The 16,215-nt window shown below is 38.2% G+C and overlaps 1 pseudogene; it reads right to left on the reverse strand.

Moving 5' to 3' along the window:
- Positions 1–2,264: 2,264 nt before the first annotated feature.
- LOC100761275 lies at positions 2,265–3,029 on the reverse strand (annotated as a pseudogene).
- Positions 3,030–16,215: the final 13,186 nt, after the last annotated feature.

Genomic DNA, 16,215 nt, shown 5'->3' on the forward strand with positions numbered 1-16,215 from the left:
TAGGGTTTTCTCACCATCATGTGATCAAAGATGCAAGGTAAAACAGGCCTATTTAGAAAAATCACAAAGAGAGAAGGTACAATATAAGCACTGGAATAATGACTGGTTTGGTTCACATCCTTTAGCATGTGAAGCGGCCTCCTTGGGAATTGGTGGTCAAATGGAATTCCCAATCATGGGGAATATCACCAATTGTGTACATACTGTCAGGAGGCATAGTCGAGTATACAGCTCAAAGACGGATGACTTTGTTTTTGCTCTTGATTCCCTAGAGACTTGTATTTAGTAAAATGGTATCTTAAAACAAAACAGAATGATAACATCAAAACCAACCAATCATACAAATTTCAAAAACCCCAAGCCTCTGTTATTCATTGGAGCAACTACGGTGCATATTTAATTGAGAAAAGAGCAACACTATAACAAGAGGCAACGGTGGCTTTCCTAAACTAAATAAAAGGAATGGAGACACAAAAACAAAGGAACAAACCAAGAAACAGCATGTTGCAGACTAAGAAATGCCTCACCTAGAAAGCAAAGATTTTTGTCTTTACTTCAAATTTCTTGAGAAGTCACCATGTCAGTAAAACATACCTTACAGTGAAAGGGTACTGCAAACTTACTTGTACTTAAAAGGAAATGGAGAAATACACATAGGCACACAGGAAATAATTGATAACTTCGTATCCCATGGAACTAAGTCTCTGCAAGAATTAGCTGAATGCACAAGTGAAGGCTGAGGTGAGAATTATTAATTATTCTAGTGCTTCCATAAATAGAAGAAATAGTCTGCAATGCCATCTGAATCATAATCTAATCCAAATGCATACACTTGCAAACACACACACACACACACACACACACACACACAGAGTGCATTTATTACACACATTACCTGCTCTCAAAAGAGACTGATTATTTTCTAAATGTTTGGGATAAATGGATCATTAACATATCTCAAATTTCCTGTGTGATTAAAGTAGTTAGGATGAAAGTCAAAGAGCCCATCTTGAATATATTCAAGAAACAACATTTCCTCTCTTATCTGAAGTTGGAGAGATTGACTGCCTCTTAGCAGCCAGATCCTAACCAAGTGGAATCCTGTGGAGATTTTCAGTTTGGGCCATAATAGGAATCCTTTTCATCTCAAATTCAGCTCAGATAACAGTCCTGTTTGGAGGCCCACTCATGCCTTGAATGAAAGTGCAGAATCCTGCTACGAATAGGATGTCACAGATAGGATATGCTGCTGGCTTGCCATGCAGAAACTAATGCTTCAGGGGTGAGAAAAATGGCTTTCAATTGCAGGTTTCTCTGTCCCTAGGTAAAATGTTCTCCCTAAGAGTAATTTCCCCCTTAACAAATACATCGATGTAGCAGCCTGATTCTTCTAAACAGACATTTCATTGAGGCCCTTAATAAATATAGGCTTGACATGGTAGCTGACCAAGTTACAAACAAAACTTATTTTATTTTGAGAGGCAAACTGTTATGGATTGATGGATGGCTCCTTAGCCCTCATATTCATAAGACAATATCAGAACCACAAATCTATTGTAGAAATATCAGAGAAGACATTTCCATTTCATTTCTTCTAACACTGGAGAAAACAGTGGTGTTAGTCACACCAGCAAAACACAGTAAAAGAATCATTTCTTTGTTTTAAAAGAATAATAAAAACATAACACAATAAAATATACTAAGATAAAACAAAAGCTATCACATTGGAATTGAACAAGACAAACAAGTAGAAGGAAAAGAGCCCAAGAAAAGGCACAAAAGTCAGAGGAATCCAATAAAACAACTAAACTGGAAGCAGTAATAAATATGCACAGGACCTGGTATTGGTCTGAGCAGGCTCTGTGAATGCTGCCTCGGGCTAGGTGACTCCATATGAGTGTTGATTTAGAGGGCTTTATTGTCTTGATGTCCTCAATCCCCTCTGGCTCTTAAACTACTTGTGTATCTTCTTCCCTGGGGTTCCCCTGAACCCTGAGGGAAGGATAGGATTAGAGAGAAACATCCCTTTTAGGGCTTAGTGTTCCAAGATCTCATGATCTGCATGCTGTCTGGCTGAGTCTGTGTATTTAGTTGCCATCTGCTGCAGGAAGAAGCTTCTCAAGTGATGGATGGACAAGGTTCTAATTCATGAGTATAGCAGATTGTCATTTTATTGCTGCTTTTTTCCTCTTTGACAAACTTTTGTATTAACTTTTGTATTAGTATGAATATCTTTTATTACTGCCTATATATAATAGTGGGATTCAGGGAGGTGGTAAAGTGACAATGGTGAATTTGAGTATCTGATCTCCCAATAGAGCCTGCTGCTCTATTCCTGATTTTGGAATGGTTGCCAGACAGATCACCCTACCACTGAAGTCATCCCATCGCATAGCCACAGCACAAGTATTGGCAGTTGAATGCAGATATTTGCCCTTGATCATAATTTCCTGCTAGGTAGCATCAACATTTTTAGCCACAGAAATATGAGCTCCAGGAGCCTCCAATGGCAAAGAGCTGCCTTACAAGCATATCCCTCATTGGACTTGAGTACACCTCCCCTCCTTCCTGGGGGTCCCACCATGCAAAGATGATTCCTGCCATCAGACTGCTCTGAATTGGTAACACATCTCCCTAAAGTATCCTAGTGGAGGCTCTTTCAGTTCAATATTGTAAATGACAGCATCAGATACTGCTTGGATATCAGCTGCTGAGCCGAAGCAGTAGCAGAAGATATGGTCATGGATAGGGGCCAGCTTGTCAGTCAATGCCTACTTGGCAATTTAGGATCCAGTGGTTGTTCTGGAGTGAATTGCCTTGTTGTTTTTCTTGTCAGTCAATTTCCTACTTGGCAATATAGGATCAAGTTGTTGTTCTGCAGTCTGCTCCTGAACCACAACTCCATCAAATTGGACAGCCATTGTTGTGGCCACAGTGGAGCTCTCCTGGTTTTACCAGTCTGAGGTGAATGCCTCAAGCTCAAAAGCTGGTGCAGATTCCACTCTGTGAATAAGTAAAGTAGCCTCCATCTTCCTTTTCTATTGCTGCCATCACTACTTTAAAAATATGATAACAGTAGTATTTCCTTTTTATCCCAAGTCCCTGGCTATCTAGTCTCTGATTCTTGGTCATCCAAGCAGTATCAGTTACGAGTTCCATCTTGTGAAGTGGGCATTAAAACTCTTGGACATATACATTTCATCCTACCACAGAGATACTTGCTCAACCATATTCACTGCAGCTCTATGAATAAAAGCCAGAAACTGGAAATAGCCTATTTATCCAGAAGAATGGATAAATAAAATGCAGTGTATTTAAACAATGGATTATTATGCAACTGTTAAAAAATTCACATGTGAATGGATGGAACTAGGGAAAAATAGCATCCTGAGTGAGGTGTGTCCGAGACCCAGAAAAACAAATATGGTATATATTCACTTATAGTAGATATTGTTAGCAGTTAAGTCTCTGATAATCAAGCTACAACCCTTAGAGCCATACAGTAAGGGACTAGGTGGTATAGACAGATGTAGGTGTTATAGGAAAAGCAACTAAAATAGATAGTTCTAGATGGATGCAGTGGTGCTGGAAAGGAAAGATCAAGTGAGGATGATGAGAGAAGGACAACGGAGGGAATACAAGAAGGGATAGCTAAAAATGAGGGACATTTGAAGGGCAGTATGGAAACTAATACAGTAGAAGCTTCCTAAAATATACACATAAAAAGGTGATCTAAGTTAAATTGCCAAATAATGGAGAGACAGAGCCCCATCAGGATATCTCTTGCTACCAAGAGAATCAAATTCTTAATCACCATGAAAACTGCATGCAGAATTACAACCAGCTGATTTTGTACTTCATGGCATTAGAGATGACTTGGCAGCTACTGTCTGTAGAATTATCTTGTAACAAAGTACCACACAGGTTTTAATAAATAAATAAATAGCTCATGTCTCACCCTACCAGGAAATAAAAATGACAAAATGAATTTATTTCCCTGAAATGATGTAATCCATAAATTCCTGAACTTTTTGTTATAATCAAAGAAATTGTGTTTCAGTAAATGCCTATTTGAAGAATGTCTCCTTTGTACCAAAACTAAGTGCAAAACAAGGCATTCTTCCTCCATATGTCCCAGTTCAGTAAATAATGGGCAGTTATGTAACTGACCTTAATAATGGTCTGGCAGAGAATGCATAAAAGAATAAGAGGATCATCATATGATTTTTAAGTCATTCTAAAATTAATTCTATTATAGTATTCTGCTACTTAAAGATCTAAGTAACAGCATTGTATATAGGAGGACAACTGTGTGTCTTGGTTTGCTATTAGAAGCCATCAAGTTACTGCTAAGGAAACCCTCTCCCCACCAAAAAAAAAAAAAAAAAAAAAAAAAAAAAAAAAAAAAAAAAAAACTGTGAAACCAGTGGAAGAGACACAGATTACTCTAGTTTGTTTTTGTTTCTGTTTTGTTTGTTTATATTTTGTTTTTGATCATCATTACTCTAGATGGTTCACATTAGCTCTTAATTTAGTAGAACCTTAAAGTACAAATCTTTTCAGTTTTTATAAATAATATTCATAGTAGTAAGTAGTAAGTAGTAGTAATCTAGGGGAGTCTGGGAAAAGGAAACCTCAACTGAGAAAATACCTTCACCACAGTGGCTTGTAGGTAAATCCATGAGGCATTTTCTTGATTAATAATTGATGTGGGAGCATCCCAGTGAATATGGGCAAGTGACACTGAGCAGGTGGTGTCAGATTGTGCAGGAAAGCAAGGTGAGTAAACCAGAGAGAGCAAGCCTACAGGGCTCTAGTGGGCCCAACCATGGAAAACATGGCTCTAACAGGCCTTGCCCTCTGCCTAGCTAAAAAAAAATTAGATTGCATTCCTAAAGATAGGCACCAAGGTCCATTCCTTTATTCTGCAACTTCCTCTTCCTGGGGTTGACTACCAAGGTCCCAGCTATCAAAGTATTGAAGTTCACTAATCAAAAGTCCCCTTTTGGCTACCTTAATTAACATGCCCAATCAAAACAATCCAACTCATCCCACCACTGGTTTCCCCTTTTAACTTTATAAACAGTCATTTGCCTCCTATGGGCCCTGTCTGTCTCTTTTCTATCCAGAGGTAGTCCTTTGTCCTCCAAGGCAAATATCCCTCCCCCTTTTCCCTTGTTCCTTTCTCCTTCTCCCTCATCCTGTATCTCCTGTCTTTGTCTCTTATTCCCTACCTTTTTTTTCCCCTTTCAGACAAATAAATCTCCTATGTGCTGAGAACTTGTATTGGGTGTCTTGTGTTGATACTGGCCTTTTGAGAACCAGTAAGCATCATTCCTTCATGGGCTTTGTTACAGTTCTCACCTTCAGGAGTTCCTGCCTTGAGTTTTCCCTATCTTCCCTCAGTGGTGAAGTGTGAATAGAAAATTGTAAGCTGAAATAAAACATTTTCTCCCCTCAGTGTGTTTGAACATAGTTTTATCACAGCAACAGAAGATTTGAGGTACAAATCTCAAAACAATGAAGGTAAACTAGAATACTATCTAAACAATAAAAAGCAAAACATAGCAGAAGCACATAAATAGAAGAATAAGATTGCTGTATGACAAACATTTCTTGGGAGATGAAGCATACATGTTTATTCACCCCAGATAGGGAACCCACTACATAGAGGTACCACCAAAGTCCTGTTTGAAGAATCAATGAGTTACTTAGAGATCAGTTTGAATAATCAATTGGGGTTACTTATAGGATTAGGGATGAAATGTCACTTATAGGAGAAGAAATCACTCAAAGACAGTTGCATCACCAAAGCCCACCCCAGCTTTCTACATGGGTGACAGTTCACAAAGCCAGGAACCTGGAGCTGCTTGCAAGCAGCTCAAGAGTTTGAAGAGTGTCCTTTGCAGGTGTTTCAGTTGGTCTGAACCTCTTCCAAACAGCTTGGAAGGTTTCTGCTTCTAGGCAGCTGGTCTTCTTTTGCATTTCAGCTTGTCTGTGATTTTCTTTGCAGCTTCACTCTACTGTGTCTGAGTGTACCACTCAGCTTTCATTATATTAGTCCGGCAGGGAGTAGCCTAATTGATCTGGTCAGTTTCAGGGACTTCCTGGAACTATTTTGAGTTGTTTATCTTCCTGATTAAATAGATACCTGAAGGATGAAATGTTTTAAACTCAGAGGAAAATGTTACATGACAAAGATGCCAAAAATAACAGTAGGAGAGAAGAATGTTAACGAAGTGCTGTGTAACTACACAAGATTAATAAAGGGTTTTGGACAAAGAAAAGTCACTGTTGAATGAGACAGACATTTGTAGTTCCAGGACCTAACAAAAACACCATTATATCGAGGATGAAAATTATTGAAAAAGGTAAATTATTAACTAACTGCTATTGAACTCTTACAAATACCCAAATACGGACTAGTGGTCTCCACAGAGAGAATCATTTGATCCACACAAACAACAATGATCTGAATTTGTTACTGTAGTGTGTGTGTGTGTGTGTGTGTGTGTGTGTGTGTGTGTGTGTGTGTGTGTTGGTGTGTTATGGTGTATGTTTGTGAATATATGGTAATACAGATCTATACACACATGTGTACAGCCATAAGCAAGACACTGAATGCCTTTTTCCATTGTTCTCCTCCATATTGCATTAGCACTGAGCTAGAAGCTTACTGTTATAGCCTAAACAGATAACTGTCTGGTAAGCAATCTCTAGAGACCCACACCACTGATAGACCTTTCCCAGGCTGGGTTCACAGACACACACTGCTGTGCCTGGCTTTTTACAAGGGTGCTAGGGATTCAAACTCAGGTACAAATCTCAAAACAATGAATCTCCATTAATTCAATGAAAACATTCCTTACCTTCTCTTTTAGACTTTCCAGAGTCATACAAGCAATTTATTATTAAATCTACAAATATTCCCAGTAAACTTGATGGAAATATGCCTCACATCATTAGCTATTTCTCCCGTCCTGTCTATTACATATAATTTTGCACACTGAGAGTCGGGTAAGCCACGATGCAAACATGGCCAGTGTAATCAAGATTCCATTTTCTTCTTGTTCCTGAGCACAAAGCTAGAATAGACTTCCTAGGGTGCCTTGTATCTGACAGAATGGTGTGCCTGACTTCTGGCCAACAGTGTAACGAAGAAAGAAGTATGTGATACTCAAGACTAGCTATAAAGCAATCATTGCAGTTTTGTCTTTCCCCATCCATGTGGTTAGAATCAAAGGAGAAAATAGCATTCATGGTGGCAAGGGGAAACATGGAAATCTCCAGAAAACTTGAAAAGACAGTTGTGCTAGGAGTATAGCTCATTTGGTGACAGGTCTTGTTGTGCAAGCCTGGGAACCTGAGTTTGTTCACCAAACACACATTTAAAAAGCTGGGTGTGGTAAACAGATGGCACCTATAATCTTAGGGCTGGTAGAGCTGAGAGAGAATCCCTGGGATTCATTCTCCAGCCAACCTAGACTACTTGGTGGGCTCCAGACAAAAAACAACCAAGCAAGCAAACAAACAAACAAAAAGGTAGATGAGACCTGACACCTGGCATCAAAATGTGTGCACAGAAATGTAGCAATATGTTCCTGCACATGTGCATGTGTACTCACAGGAACACACACAGAGACACAGAAGACACATCTAACTTTGAGTGATCACAATAAACATATATAATCAAATTATAAAATTCTATTCCATAAAGCCACTGAATTTGGGGAAAGAAGTTGTATGTTGGTTTATAATGGTTATCATTAATTACCATGACTAATAAGATACTGAAGGTGGGCTGGAGTGATGGCTCAGTCACTAAGAGCACTGACTTTTCTTCTCAAGGACCAGGGTTCAACTCCTGGCACTCACAGGGAAGCTAACAACTGAATATAGCTCTAGGATATGACACCCTCACACAGACATACATGCAGGCAAAACACCAATGCACATAAAATACAAATAATTAAATTATTTTTTAAAGTTGATACTGAAGGGATGAGTACTTCCCCAAATAAAATGATTGCTATATATCTCAGTACTTCCAGCATTACTAGCAGGTCAATAGGAGAGAATAATAATTTTCCTTTGCAAACTGATACATCTTCATATGTACCTGCTTATGCTAATTCAGCATTTGTTCAGATATTCTATGGTTTCTGTTTTCTGTTTTCACCATTCTTGTGAAAGACAGCATTGCTTCGTTAGTTTTTCTAGGACAAAACCTCAAAAACCAGGGAGCTTAAACAACAGAAATCCATCATCTCACAGTCCTGGGGGCTTATGTCTGCAATCCAAGTGTTTGCCAGGTGAGTTTCCCCTGAGGCCCTTGTCCTTGGCTTAGATACATCCTATCTATGTCTTCATACTGTTCTCCTTTCTGTGCCTTAATGTGAGATTCTCCTCTTATGAAAATGTGTGATTAGGACTCAATCTCATGGCCACATTTTAACATATGTGCCTTCTTTAGGTCCCTATTTTCTTCTTTTTAAAATAATTTATTCTTTTCCATTTCATTTTACATTCCAACCACAGTTCTCCCTTTCACCCCTCCTTACCCCCTTCACCTCCCCACCTCCTCACCCCTACTCCCCCTGGTAATCCAGCCCCAGTTAGCTCCTCCTCAAGGGTAAGGGCTCCCATGATGGGTCAGCAAAGTCTTACACAGTAGGTTGGGGCAGGCCCAAGGCCCTCTCCCATGCATTAAGGCTGAGCATGGCATCCCACCATAGGGAATGGGCTCCAGCAAGCTAGCTCATGTACCAGGTTTTATTGTGGTACTACTGCCAGGGGCAAGTCTGATCATGATGGAGAAATCTACAGAAATAGCTGAAATCTAGACAGACAGGGGTAGAGACTCCAGGGGACCGAACTAGGCCCTCTGTATGTGGGAGAGATTTGTGAAGCTTGGACTACTATTGGTAGACCCTATTTTCAAAGACAGCAACATTAGAAGATACTGCAATTAACCATTTCAGTGTGGGAACTGCACATCCTAGTTGGAAACTTTCAGTCCTATCAGGAACTAAGAATTAGACAGTATTTTCGTTTCTGTCTCTTCACCCCACCTAGCCTGTGGATGCAGTGTTTGGAAGGAGGAAGAACATGGACTTTTATTACCATCTTCTGGATGTTTCTCATGTCTACTTCCCTCTACCTCTCACATTCCACTAACTACTCAAAAATAAAAAATTCACACACATTTCTGAGCTGCTCAGTAGAACAAAGACCAAATTTAATACATGCTTTGTTCAAAGTGTGAATATTGCTTTAACCCTTGGATTTTGATCACTTGTTCTTTTGTGTTTGAGACATGGTCTCTGTATCATAGAGGGACCCCTGCCTTAGCATCCCAAGTCCTAAGATAACAAGTGGGTACCATCACATCTAGCCTGTGCTTTCAATTTTATACTTCGTTATTTGTTGCATTCAAGGTGATTATAGGCTAGGTGTGCAGTATATTCTTATGATAACAGTTTCTGGAGGGGGTGGAAGGAATAAGGCAGCAGTATTCCAAAAGATCAAGCCATATGCTACACAGCATTTTAGGGACAGCTGGGATTACATAGCAAGACCCTGTCTCAAAACAATAAATAGAACAAGCTAATGGTAACTAAACAAATAGGTATTTGCCTTACCCCTCAGCTGTTTTCCTAACCCTCAGATTCTACTTTCTCCATTCCTTGCTTCTGAATACAACTGCTGCCATCTTGAATTGCATTTGAATCAACACACCCATTAACACCACAGTACATTGCCTCTGGTTTGTAGAGGAATTCCATTAAGTTTGCTCTCAGGACCTCTGCCAGGCTTCATTTACACTAGCTATACTCATTGTGTTGTTACTATACTAATCACTATATAGTGTGTCAATTAATCTTCACATTCTTAATTTCTACAACTTCTTTCTATGGTCACAGGGGAAGACAAATGAATTTTTGAGAACCAGAGCATCCTACTCAACGTCATACACCTGAACAGTACCCAAACACACTTGGGCTGGAATCCATCTTCTCTAATTCAAGTATTTTGAAATATCTGCACATTCTTACAGAAGCTGTTTATCTGGGAACATGTCCCTCATGAGCTTTGATGGATGTGATTCCTGCTATGCTGAAAACAGGAGCATGCCATTCCATCAGGTACCAAGGTGTGTATGAAATTCAGGGTCATTTCATCTCCACTATTTTTGAGGGAGTGCAGGGAGGCTGCTCATTTCAGTTGAGGATAGCCACGTGTTAGCTTTTCAACACAAGAAAGGTCTACTGTATTAAGTGAGTCCCTCACAAAGTACATGCAAATGAAGGTGGAAATGATGACTGTTTTCAGTGTCACATAAGCAGACAATGATATTCTTATATATTATGATAGATTACCATTTATTTTTTAAAAAGAAACAATAATGGAAAATTAAATTTTTGTTATAGTTTCACTCGTAATTTCTTTTTCTCTTATGTATAGCATCAGAATTATATGGGTTTCAAACATCTGCCTGTATCATTTTTTTTAATAATTTGAGCAGATTAAAGTAGTTAATACTATAAATTACACAAATGAACTGTTTGTGATTCATTTATTTTTTATATGAATATGCCCCCATTTTTTACTAGCTCAAATTGGGAACAAGCTTGCTTCACATGTCAATCCGTTCTCCCTCTCCCTCCCCTCCCCCCAACTCCCCACCAGCCCCCACACCATCCTCCCTCAGCTCCCCAGGGAGGGCAGAGCCCTCCATGGGGGCTCCCCAAAGTCCACCAGAAGAAACTGCAGAATAGTCACACTAGAGTATTGACAGAACAACTGAAAGCTTTAGAACAAAAAGAAGCAAACTCACCACAGAGGAGTAGATGCCAGGAAATAATCAAACTGAGAGCTGAAATAATTAAAGTAGAAACTAGGAAAACATTGCAAAGAATCAATAAAACAAAGAGTTGGTTCTTTCAGAAGATCAACAACATAGACAAACCTCTTTCCAAACTAACCAAAAGGCAGAGAGAGAGCATGCTAATTAACAAAATCAGAAATGAAAAGGGGGATATAACAGCCGACACTGAGGAAATCCAGAGAATCATCAGGTCATACTTTGAAAGCCAGTACTCTACAAAATTCCAAACTCCAAAGGAAATGGACAATTTTCTGGATATATATCACTTACCAAAATTAAACCAAGAACAGTTTAAATCGACCTATAACCCCTAATGAAATAGAAGCAGTCATCAAAAACCTCCCACCAAAAAAAGCACAGGGCCAGATGACTTCACTGCAGAATTCTACCAGAAATTCAAACAAGAGCTAATACCTGTATTCCTCAAAGTGTTCCACACAATAGAAGTTGAAGGGACATTGCCAAACTCTTTCTACGAGGCTACAGTTACTTTGATGCCACAAAATTAAAACTGGTTTTATCTAAAACCAGTGAAACACTGGTTGATCCTATTCTAAAAATCATAATCATCGTTTCAACTCCAGTGTGGCTCCAAGATAGTCATCTAGATAGCACAATCACTTACTACACTTTATTCAAACAATGGTTTTGTGGTTCTCATTCTGTTAATCGGCTGTTTTGTGAACTCTGCTTTTGAAGAAAGAGCAGAGCTGCTAAATCAATATTACTATTAAAGCTGCATCATTAATTAGCAACATTTTCAGACTTCAGAAGGCAATTGCACAAGAATAAGCACCTGTGTGCACAAGAGGTTGACTTCATGAAAGACCAATTTCGTGATCAATAAAGTTATAAAAACAATAACAGTGAAGATCATAGTGATTGTCCAAATTGATTTCCTTGACACGACCAACTATATTTGCATATATCCCATTAAAACCTTCCCTCTTCCTTTCGTGTTAGCTGTATTCTAGCAAGAGCTGAAGGCGCAATTCACTGAATTTTTTCCCCAGCTGTATCCTGGGCAGTCTGTAAAAGGAAAATTAGCCTTTAGACACCCAGTGAGAATCTTCCCATTTCCAATGAACTGTCTGGGTTTGACAGCAATACATCTGGGCAGAGATGTATGTAGTTGGGTTCGTCAAAACAGAGAAGTGCTTACACTGCATTTAGAAGGCATGTTGGGGAAGGTAAATGAGGTCTAAATTCAGCTTGCACTGTGCTGAAGTGGATAAAGAGTGATTATAGCTATTTGTTCTGATGAGGTTAGGAGCTTGGATCATGACCTCTTGAGAAAAATAAGATGGAGTGTTTGTAATGGATTTTTCTTAATCTAATGTAGAAATGACATTGAATGATGGTTCTTAATTAGCATCCTCCTCTTCACCTGCATTTGGTGTGACACCCCCACATTTGCCTATATCATCTGTGAAATGCAAAACCAAGCCTTAAAAGGCATGCTCCTTATTTCTCTTCATAATGAGGGAGTAATTGTGACAAATTTAAATTGGTTTTGTGCAAACGAAGGAAGAGATGTGGGTTTCCATTGTGCACACGCAAGTTGGTATTACAATATCCTAAGAATGATAGAAAGTGAATTCAACAGAAAAAAATCTAACTCTTCTATAAAATAAAACTGGTCTTGAATTTATTATTCACCATTCATACAATATAAAAGAAAGCACAGCAAAGAAGAATGGGAGTGGAAGTTGGCTGTTTTCAAAGGCTTTGTGTGGCAAAAGTACTCAACAGCCTATGCACATTAGTTCATCTTATGTTTAATGATGCAAGGAATGAATGCCAGATTTAGTTTCTCCTTTCTGTGTAATGAAATAGCCTGGTATCCAACATTCCACTTTGTGAAAGAAAAAAAGAAAAAAAAAGAATATACAATTCTGAAACTCCTTCTTCAGCTAACCTATTGTCTGATTCTTGACCACATGGTCTCTGATTATGAAACATTTTAAGTCTCTCTGAATATGTTTCTTTGACTGGAGGCTACTAAAGATCCCAGAAAGGCATAGTTGGCGTAGTGGTGTCAGAAGGGAGGGGAGAGGGGCCTGCTCTTCTGACCTATGCTCTAAGATAACCTCGTATCAGGAATTGAATTCAACATTCAGAATCCATTCTGTCTTATCTTTAAAAACAACCTAAAGCTGGTAATTCAAAAAAGCCGGATGGATAAATGGAAAACCCAGATTCCAGTTTCCACAGGAGGACAGGCTGTTAAATCCTTGCTGGATTGTGAAAATTAACCATTTCCCAAAACCAACCTTTTATTTTTTGCCCTAGGATAACCTGATCAAATTTTCTGGCTTCGTTTTCTCTATTGGACTAACAGTAATGTGAAACTGAAGAAGCCCTGTCAGATCTGAAGCCAATTTCAAAGGCAAGCCAGCTCCTTAGGGAGAAGGCCGCCATGTGAAGGCAAGATTGTGTTAATAGTTAAATCCCATCTTCAAATGCCACCAACTGTCTGAAGAGAAAGTGATATAAGGAGAGGGAAATAAAGGAGAGCAAACAACCTGAGGGGGAATAATTCAGCATGGAGAAAACAAAAGAATTAAGCTTAAAAACTAAATCATAAAATGGAGACAGGAGAGAATCTTAGAGATGAGGGACTATGGAAAACAAAACTCCTGAGAGATTTAAATGGATTAACCTGAGATCCAAAAGCTAGCTACATAAAACTTTACTCAAATAACTGAAACATTCTTTATTCTGATTTTTGTATGTACAACAATAATTTAAGAAGATATCCCCAAATACGTCTCAAGTCATTCTAGCTAACTACATAATCCTGTATTTTTATAAATAATAATATATTAATACTATAAGGATTATTTGAAAATAGGCAATTATTTACTTCAAGATATGTCATTTGTAATATTGAGTTTGAATGATTTTAATCTTTGAGAAAATTTAGCTGATGTTTTCAAGGACATATGTTTTTACTATTAATTCTTAGAAATTATTGATATTATTATTTATAATACTTATCTGCTAGAAATTATTGCTCCAAGTATTAGCTATTTGGAAAAGAAATTATGGTATTATGTGAATATGCATGTTAAATAAAATATTATCAAGATAAGGCATAACTTAGATAATATTATTATTTATTAGTAGTAATTTTAAATAAATTTCATCTATTTATCTGGTATACTTAAAGTTGACTGAAAGGACCATAATGTTTGTGATGTCTAATCAAAAGAAAGATGCATTATTAACATGAAAATTATTTAATAAGAAATCATTTTTATAGCTTTGATGGGCATAAATCCAATAGAAATCCCAGCAAAAATGTACAGAAGTCATACAGAAGATATTTTTTAATTAGGAAGCCTCCCAGCTGCTTATCTGATCTTCATTTATTCTGAAATTCTACAATAACCAAAGGAAAAATGAAGGCTTATTTTCAGTTATACAACATGTAGAAGACAAAAGTCATAATTTCATGCCATAGACCTTGTGTATCCTTATGCTTAGATTGGAGACGTTAAGCCTTGAAATTGTTCTTCATCTGTTCTAGTGTGCGTTTGTGGAGTGTGTGTATGCTCTTTTGTTTGTGCTGTGTGTGAAATATCTGAAACATTAAGCCATTATAATGATAGCCACTTTAACAATGGTCATTTTGGGTCTCCTAATTAGGTGGAACAGTAGTAATGATTTCAAATTTTCTTCAATCTCAGTATCATTTATAGTCTTAATTAAGGTTAATGCAAACACAGAAATGATTTAATTAAGAAATTCTAGGGATTGTTCACAAAAGAGAAATCGTGTGTGTGTGTGTGTGTGTGTGTGTGTGTGTGTGTGTGTGTGTGTGTGTGTGTAATGAAAACAGACAGACAAATGATGTGGGATGTCCTTCTGTATCCTGCAAATTTGTGTTGCTCTTATTAGAAGATGAATAAAGCTGTTTTGGCTTGTGACAGGGCAGAATATAGGTAGGCAGGAAATCCAAACAGAGGCAGAGAAAGAAAGAAGGCAGAGTGAGAGAGAAGCCAAGTAGCCTCCTGTGAAACAAGATGTGAGGTAACAAGCCATGAACTTTGTGGTAAAATATAAAATAATAGAAATGGCTTAATTGAATTGTAAGGGCTAGTTAGTAATATGCCTGAGCCATTGGCCAAACAATTAATTATGTTAAGCCTTAGAGTGGTTATTTGGGAACTGGCAGGTGGGACAAGAAATCTCCAACTACAGACAAACAGACACAGAGAAGCAATGACAAAACTACAGAGACAAAAAGGCAGAGAAACAGAGTGAGAAAACTAAGGTCAAACATCAGCTCTTCTTTCACAGTTAGTCAGCTTCCCGGGGAATTACATGCTCCAGTAACACTCCATGATCACAAGTGGTTAAAAATGTAACTTGTTTCTGGAGATTAAACCAAGGGCTCTCCAGATATTGAGTATGTGGTCCACCAGGGAGGCATCATCCCCATCCCTCACATGCATTATCTGGAGGATTTTAGTAAGGTGTGCTGGCTGGAAGGCATGATTGTGTCTGTATCTAAGCAATAACTTTGTGTCCTGTATCTTTCTTAATTCCTAAGAATGTGTTTACTTGGCTTATTTATTGTTTATGCTTTTTGCTTTCAGTGGATGCCAGTGTCCCATGATCCAGTACCCTGGAAACCCTAGAATAAAGATGAGATGAGTAGTAATAATCACAATTGCAATGGCTCAGAGTCACTCAACTATTTACCAAGAATTGTCTTTACACATGTTTATTTCTAAATTCTTTAATACCAATTTGCTAACTAAAAGGATTTAATAAAGTGGGTTTGTTACTATTGATATTTTATAGAGGGAGGTGAAGAAAAGTCCAAGAACCAATTTGCCAACTCCACTTGAATACATGAGAATTATCTGATGGTTCTGATTTGTTTCAAATGCTGTTCCTCATAAAACCTATAGCTCATGCAGATTTTAGCTAACAGTTGATCCACCCTAGCCCACATACTATCCTTGTTACCAGGAATAGTGAGCTCTTTACCAAAGAGGGGAGAGAAATATTTTAAAGCACAGGTCCTTTATAGGTTAACATTTCAACTAGGTCATGATCCACATGTACATTTCAGACCTTCAACTTGAAAGTAGTGAAAAACCAGATTGTCATGATTTAGGTATTCTTAAGGAAAAGATTAGTCATTTTTATGTAAATAGTGATGATTAAAGATTAGGTTCTTTCACAGCAGGAGATGAGTCAGCAATTAAGAGTGCTAGTTCCAGCTGGGCATTGGTGGCAATCACCTTTAATCCTAGCACTCCAGAAGCAGAGGGAGGAGGATCCCTGTGAGTTCTAGGCCAGATGGGTCTACA

Source organism: Cricetulus griseus, chromosome 8, assembly GCF_003668045.3.
Source record: "Cricetulus griseus strain 17A/GY chromosome 8, alternate assembly CriGri-PICRH-1.0, whole genome shotgun sequence".
Classification (NCBI taxonomy): Eukaryota; Metazoa; Chordata; class Mammalia; order Rodentia; family Cricetidae; genus Cricetulus; species Cricetulus griseus.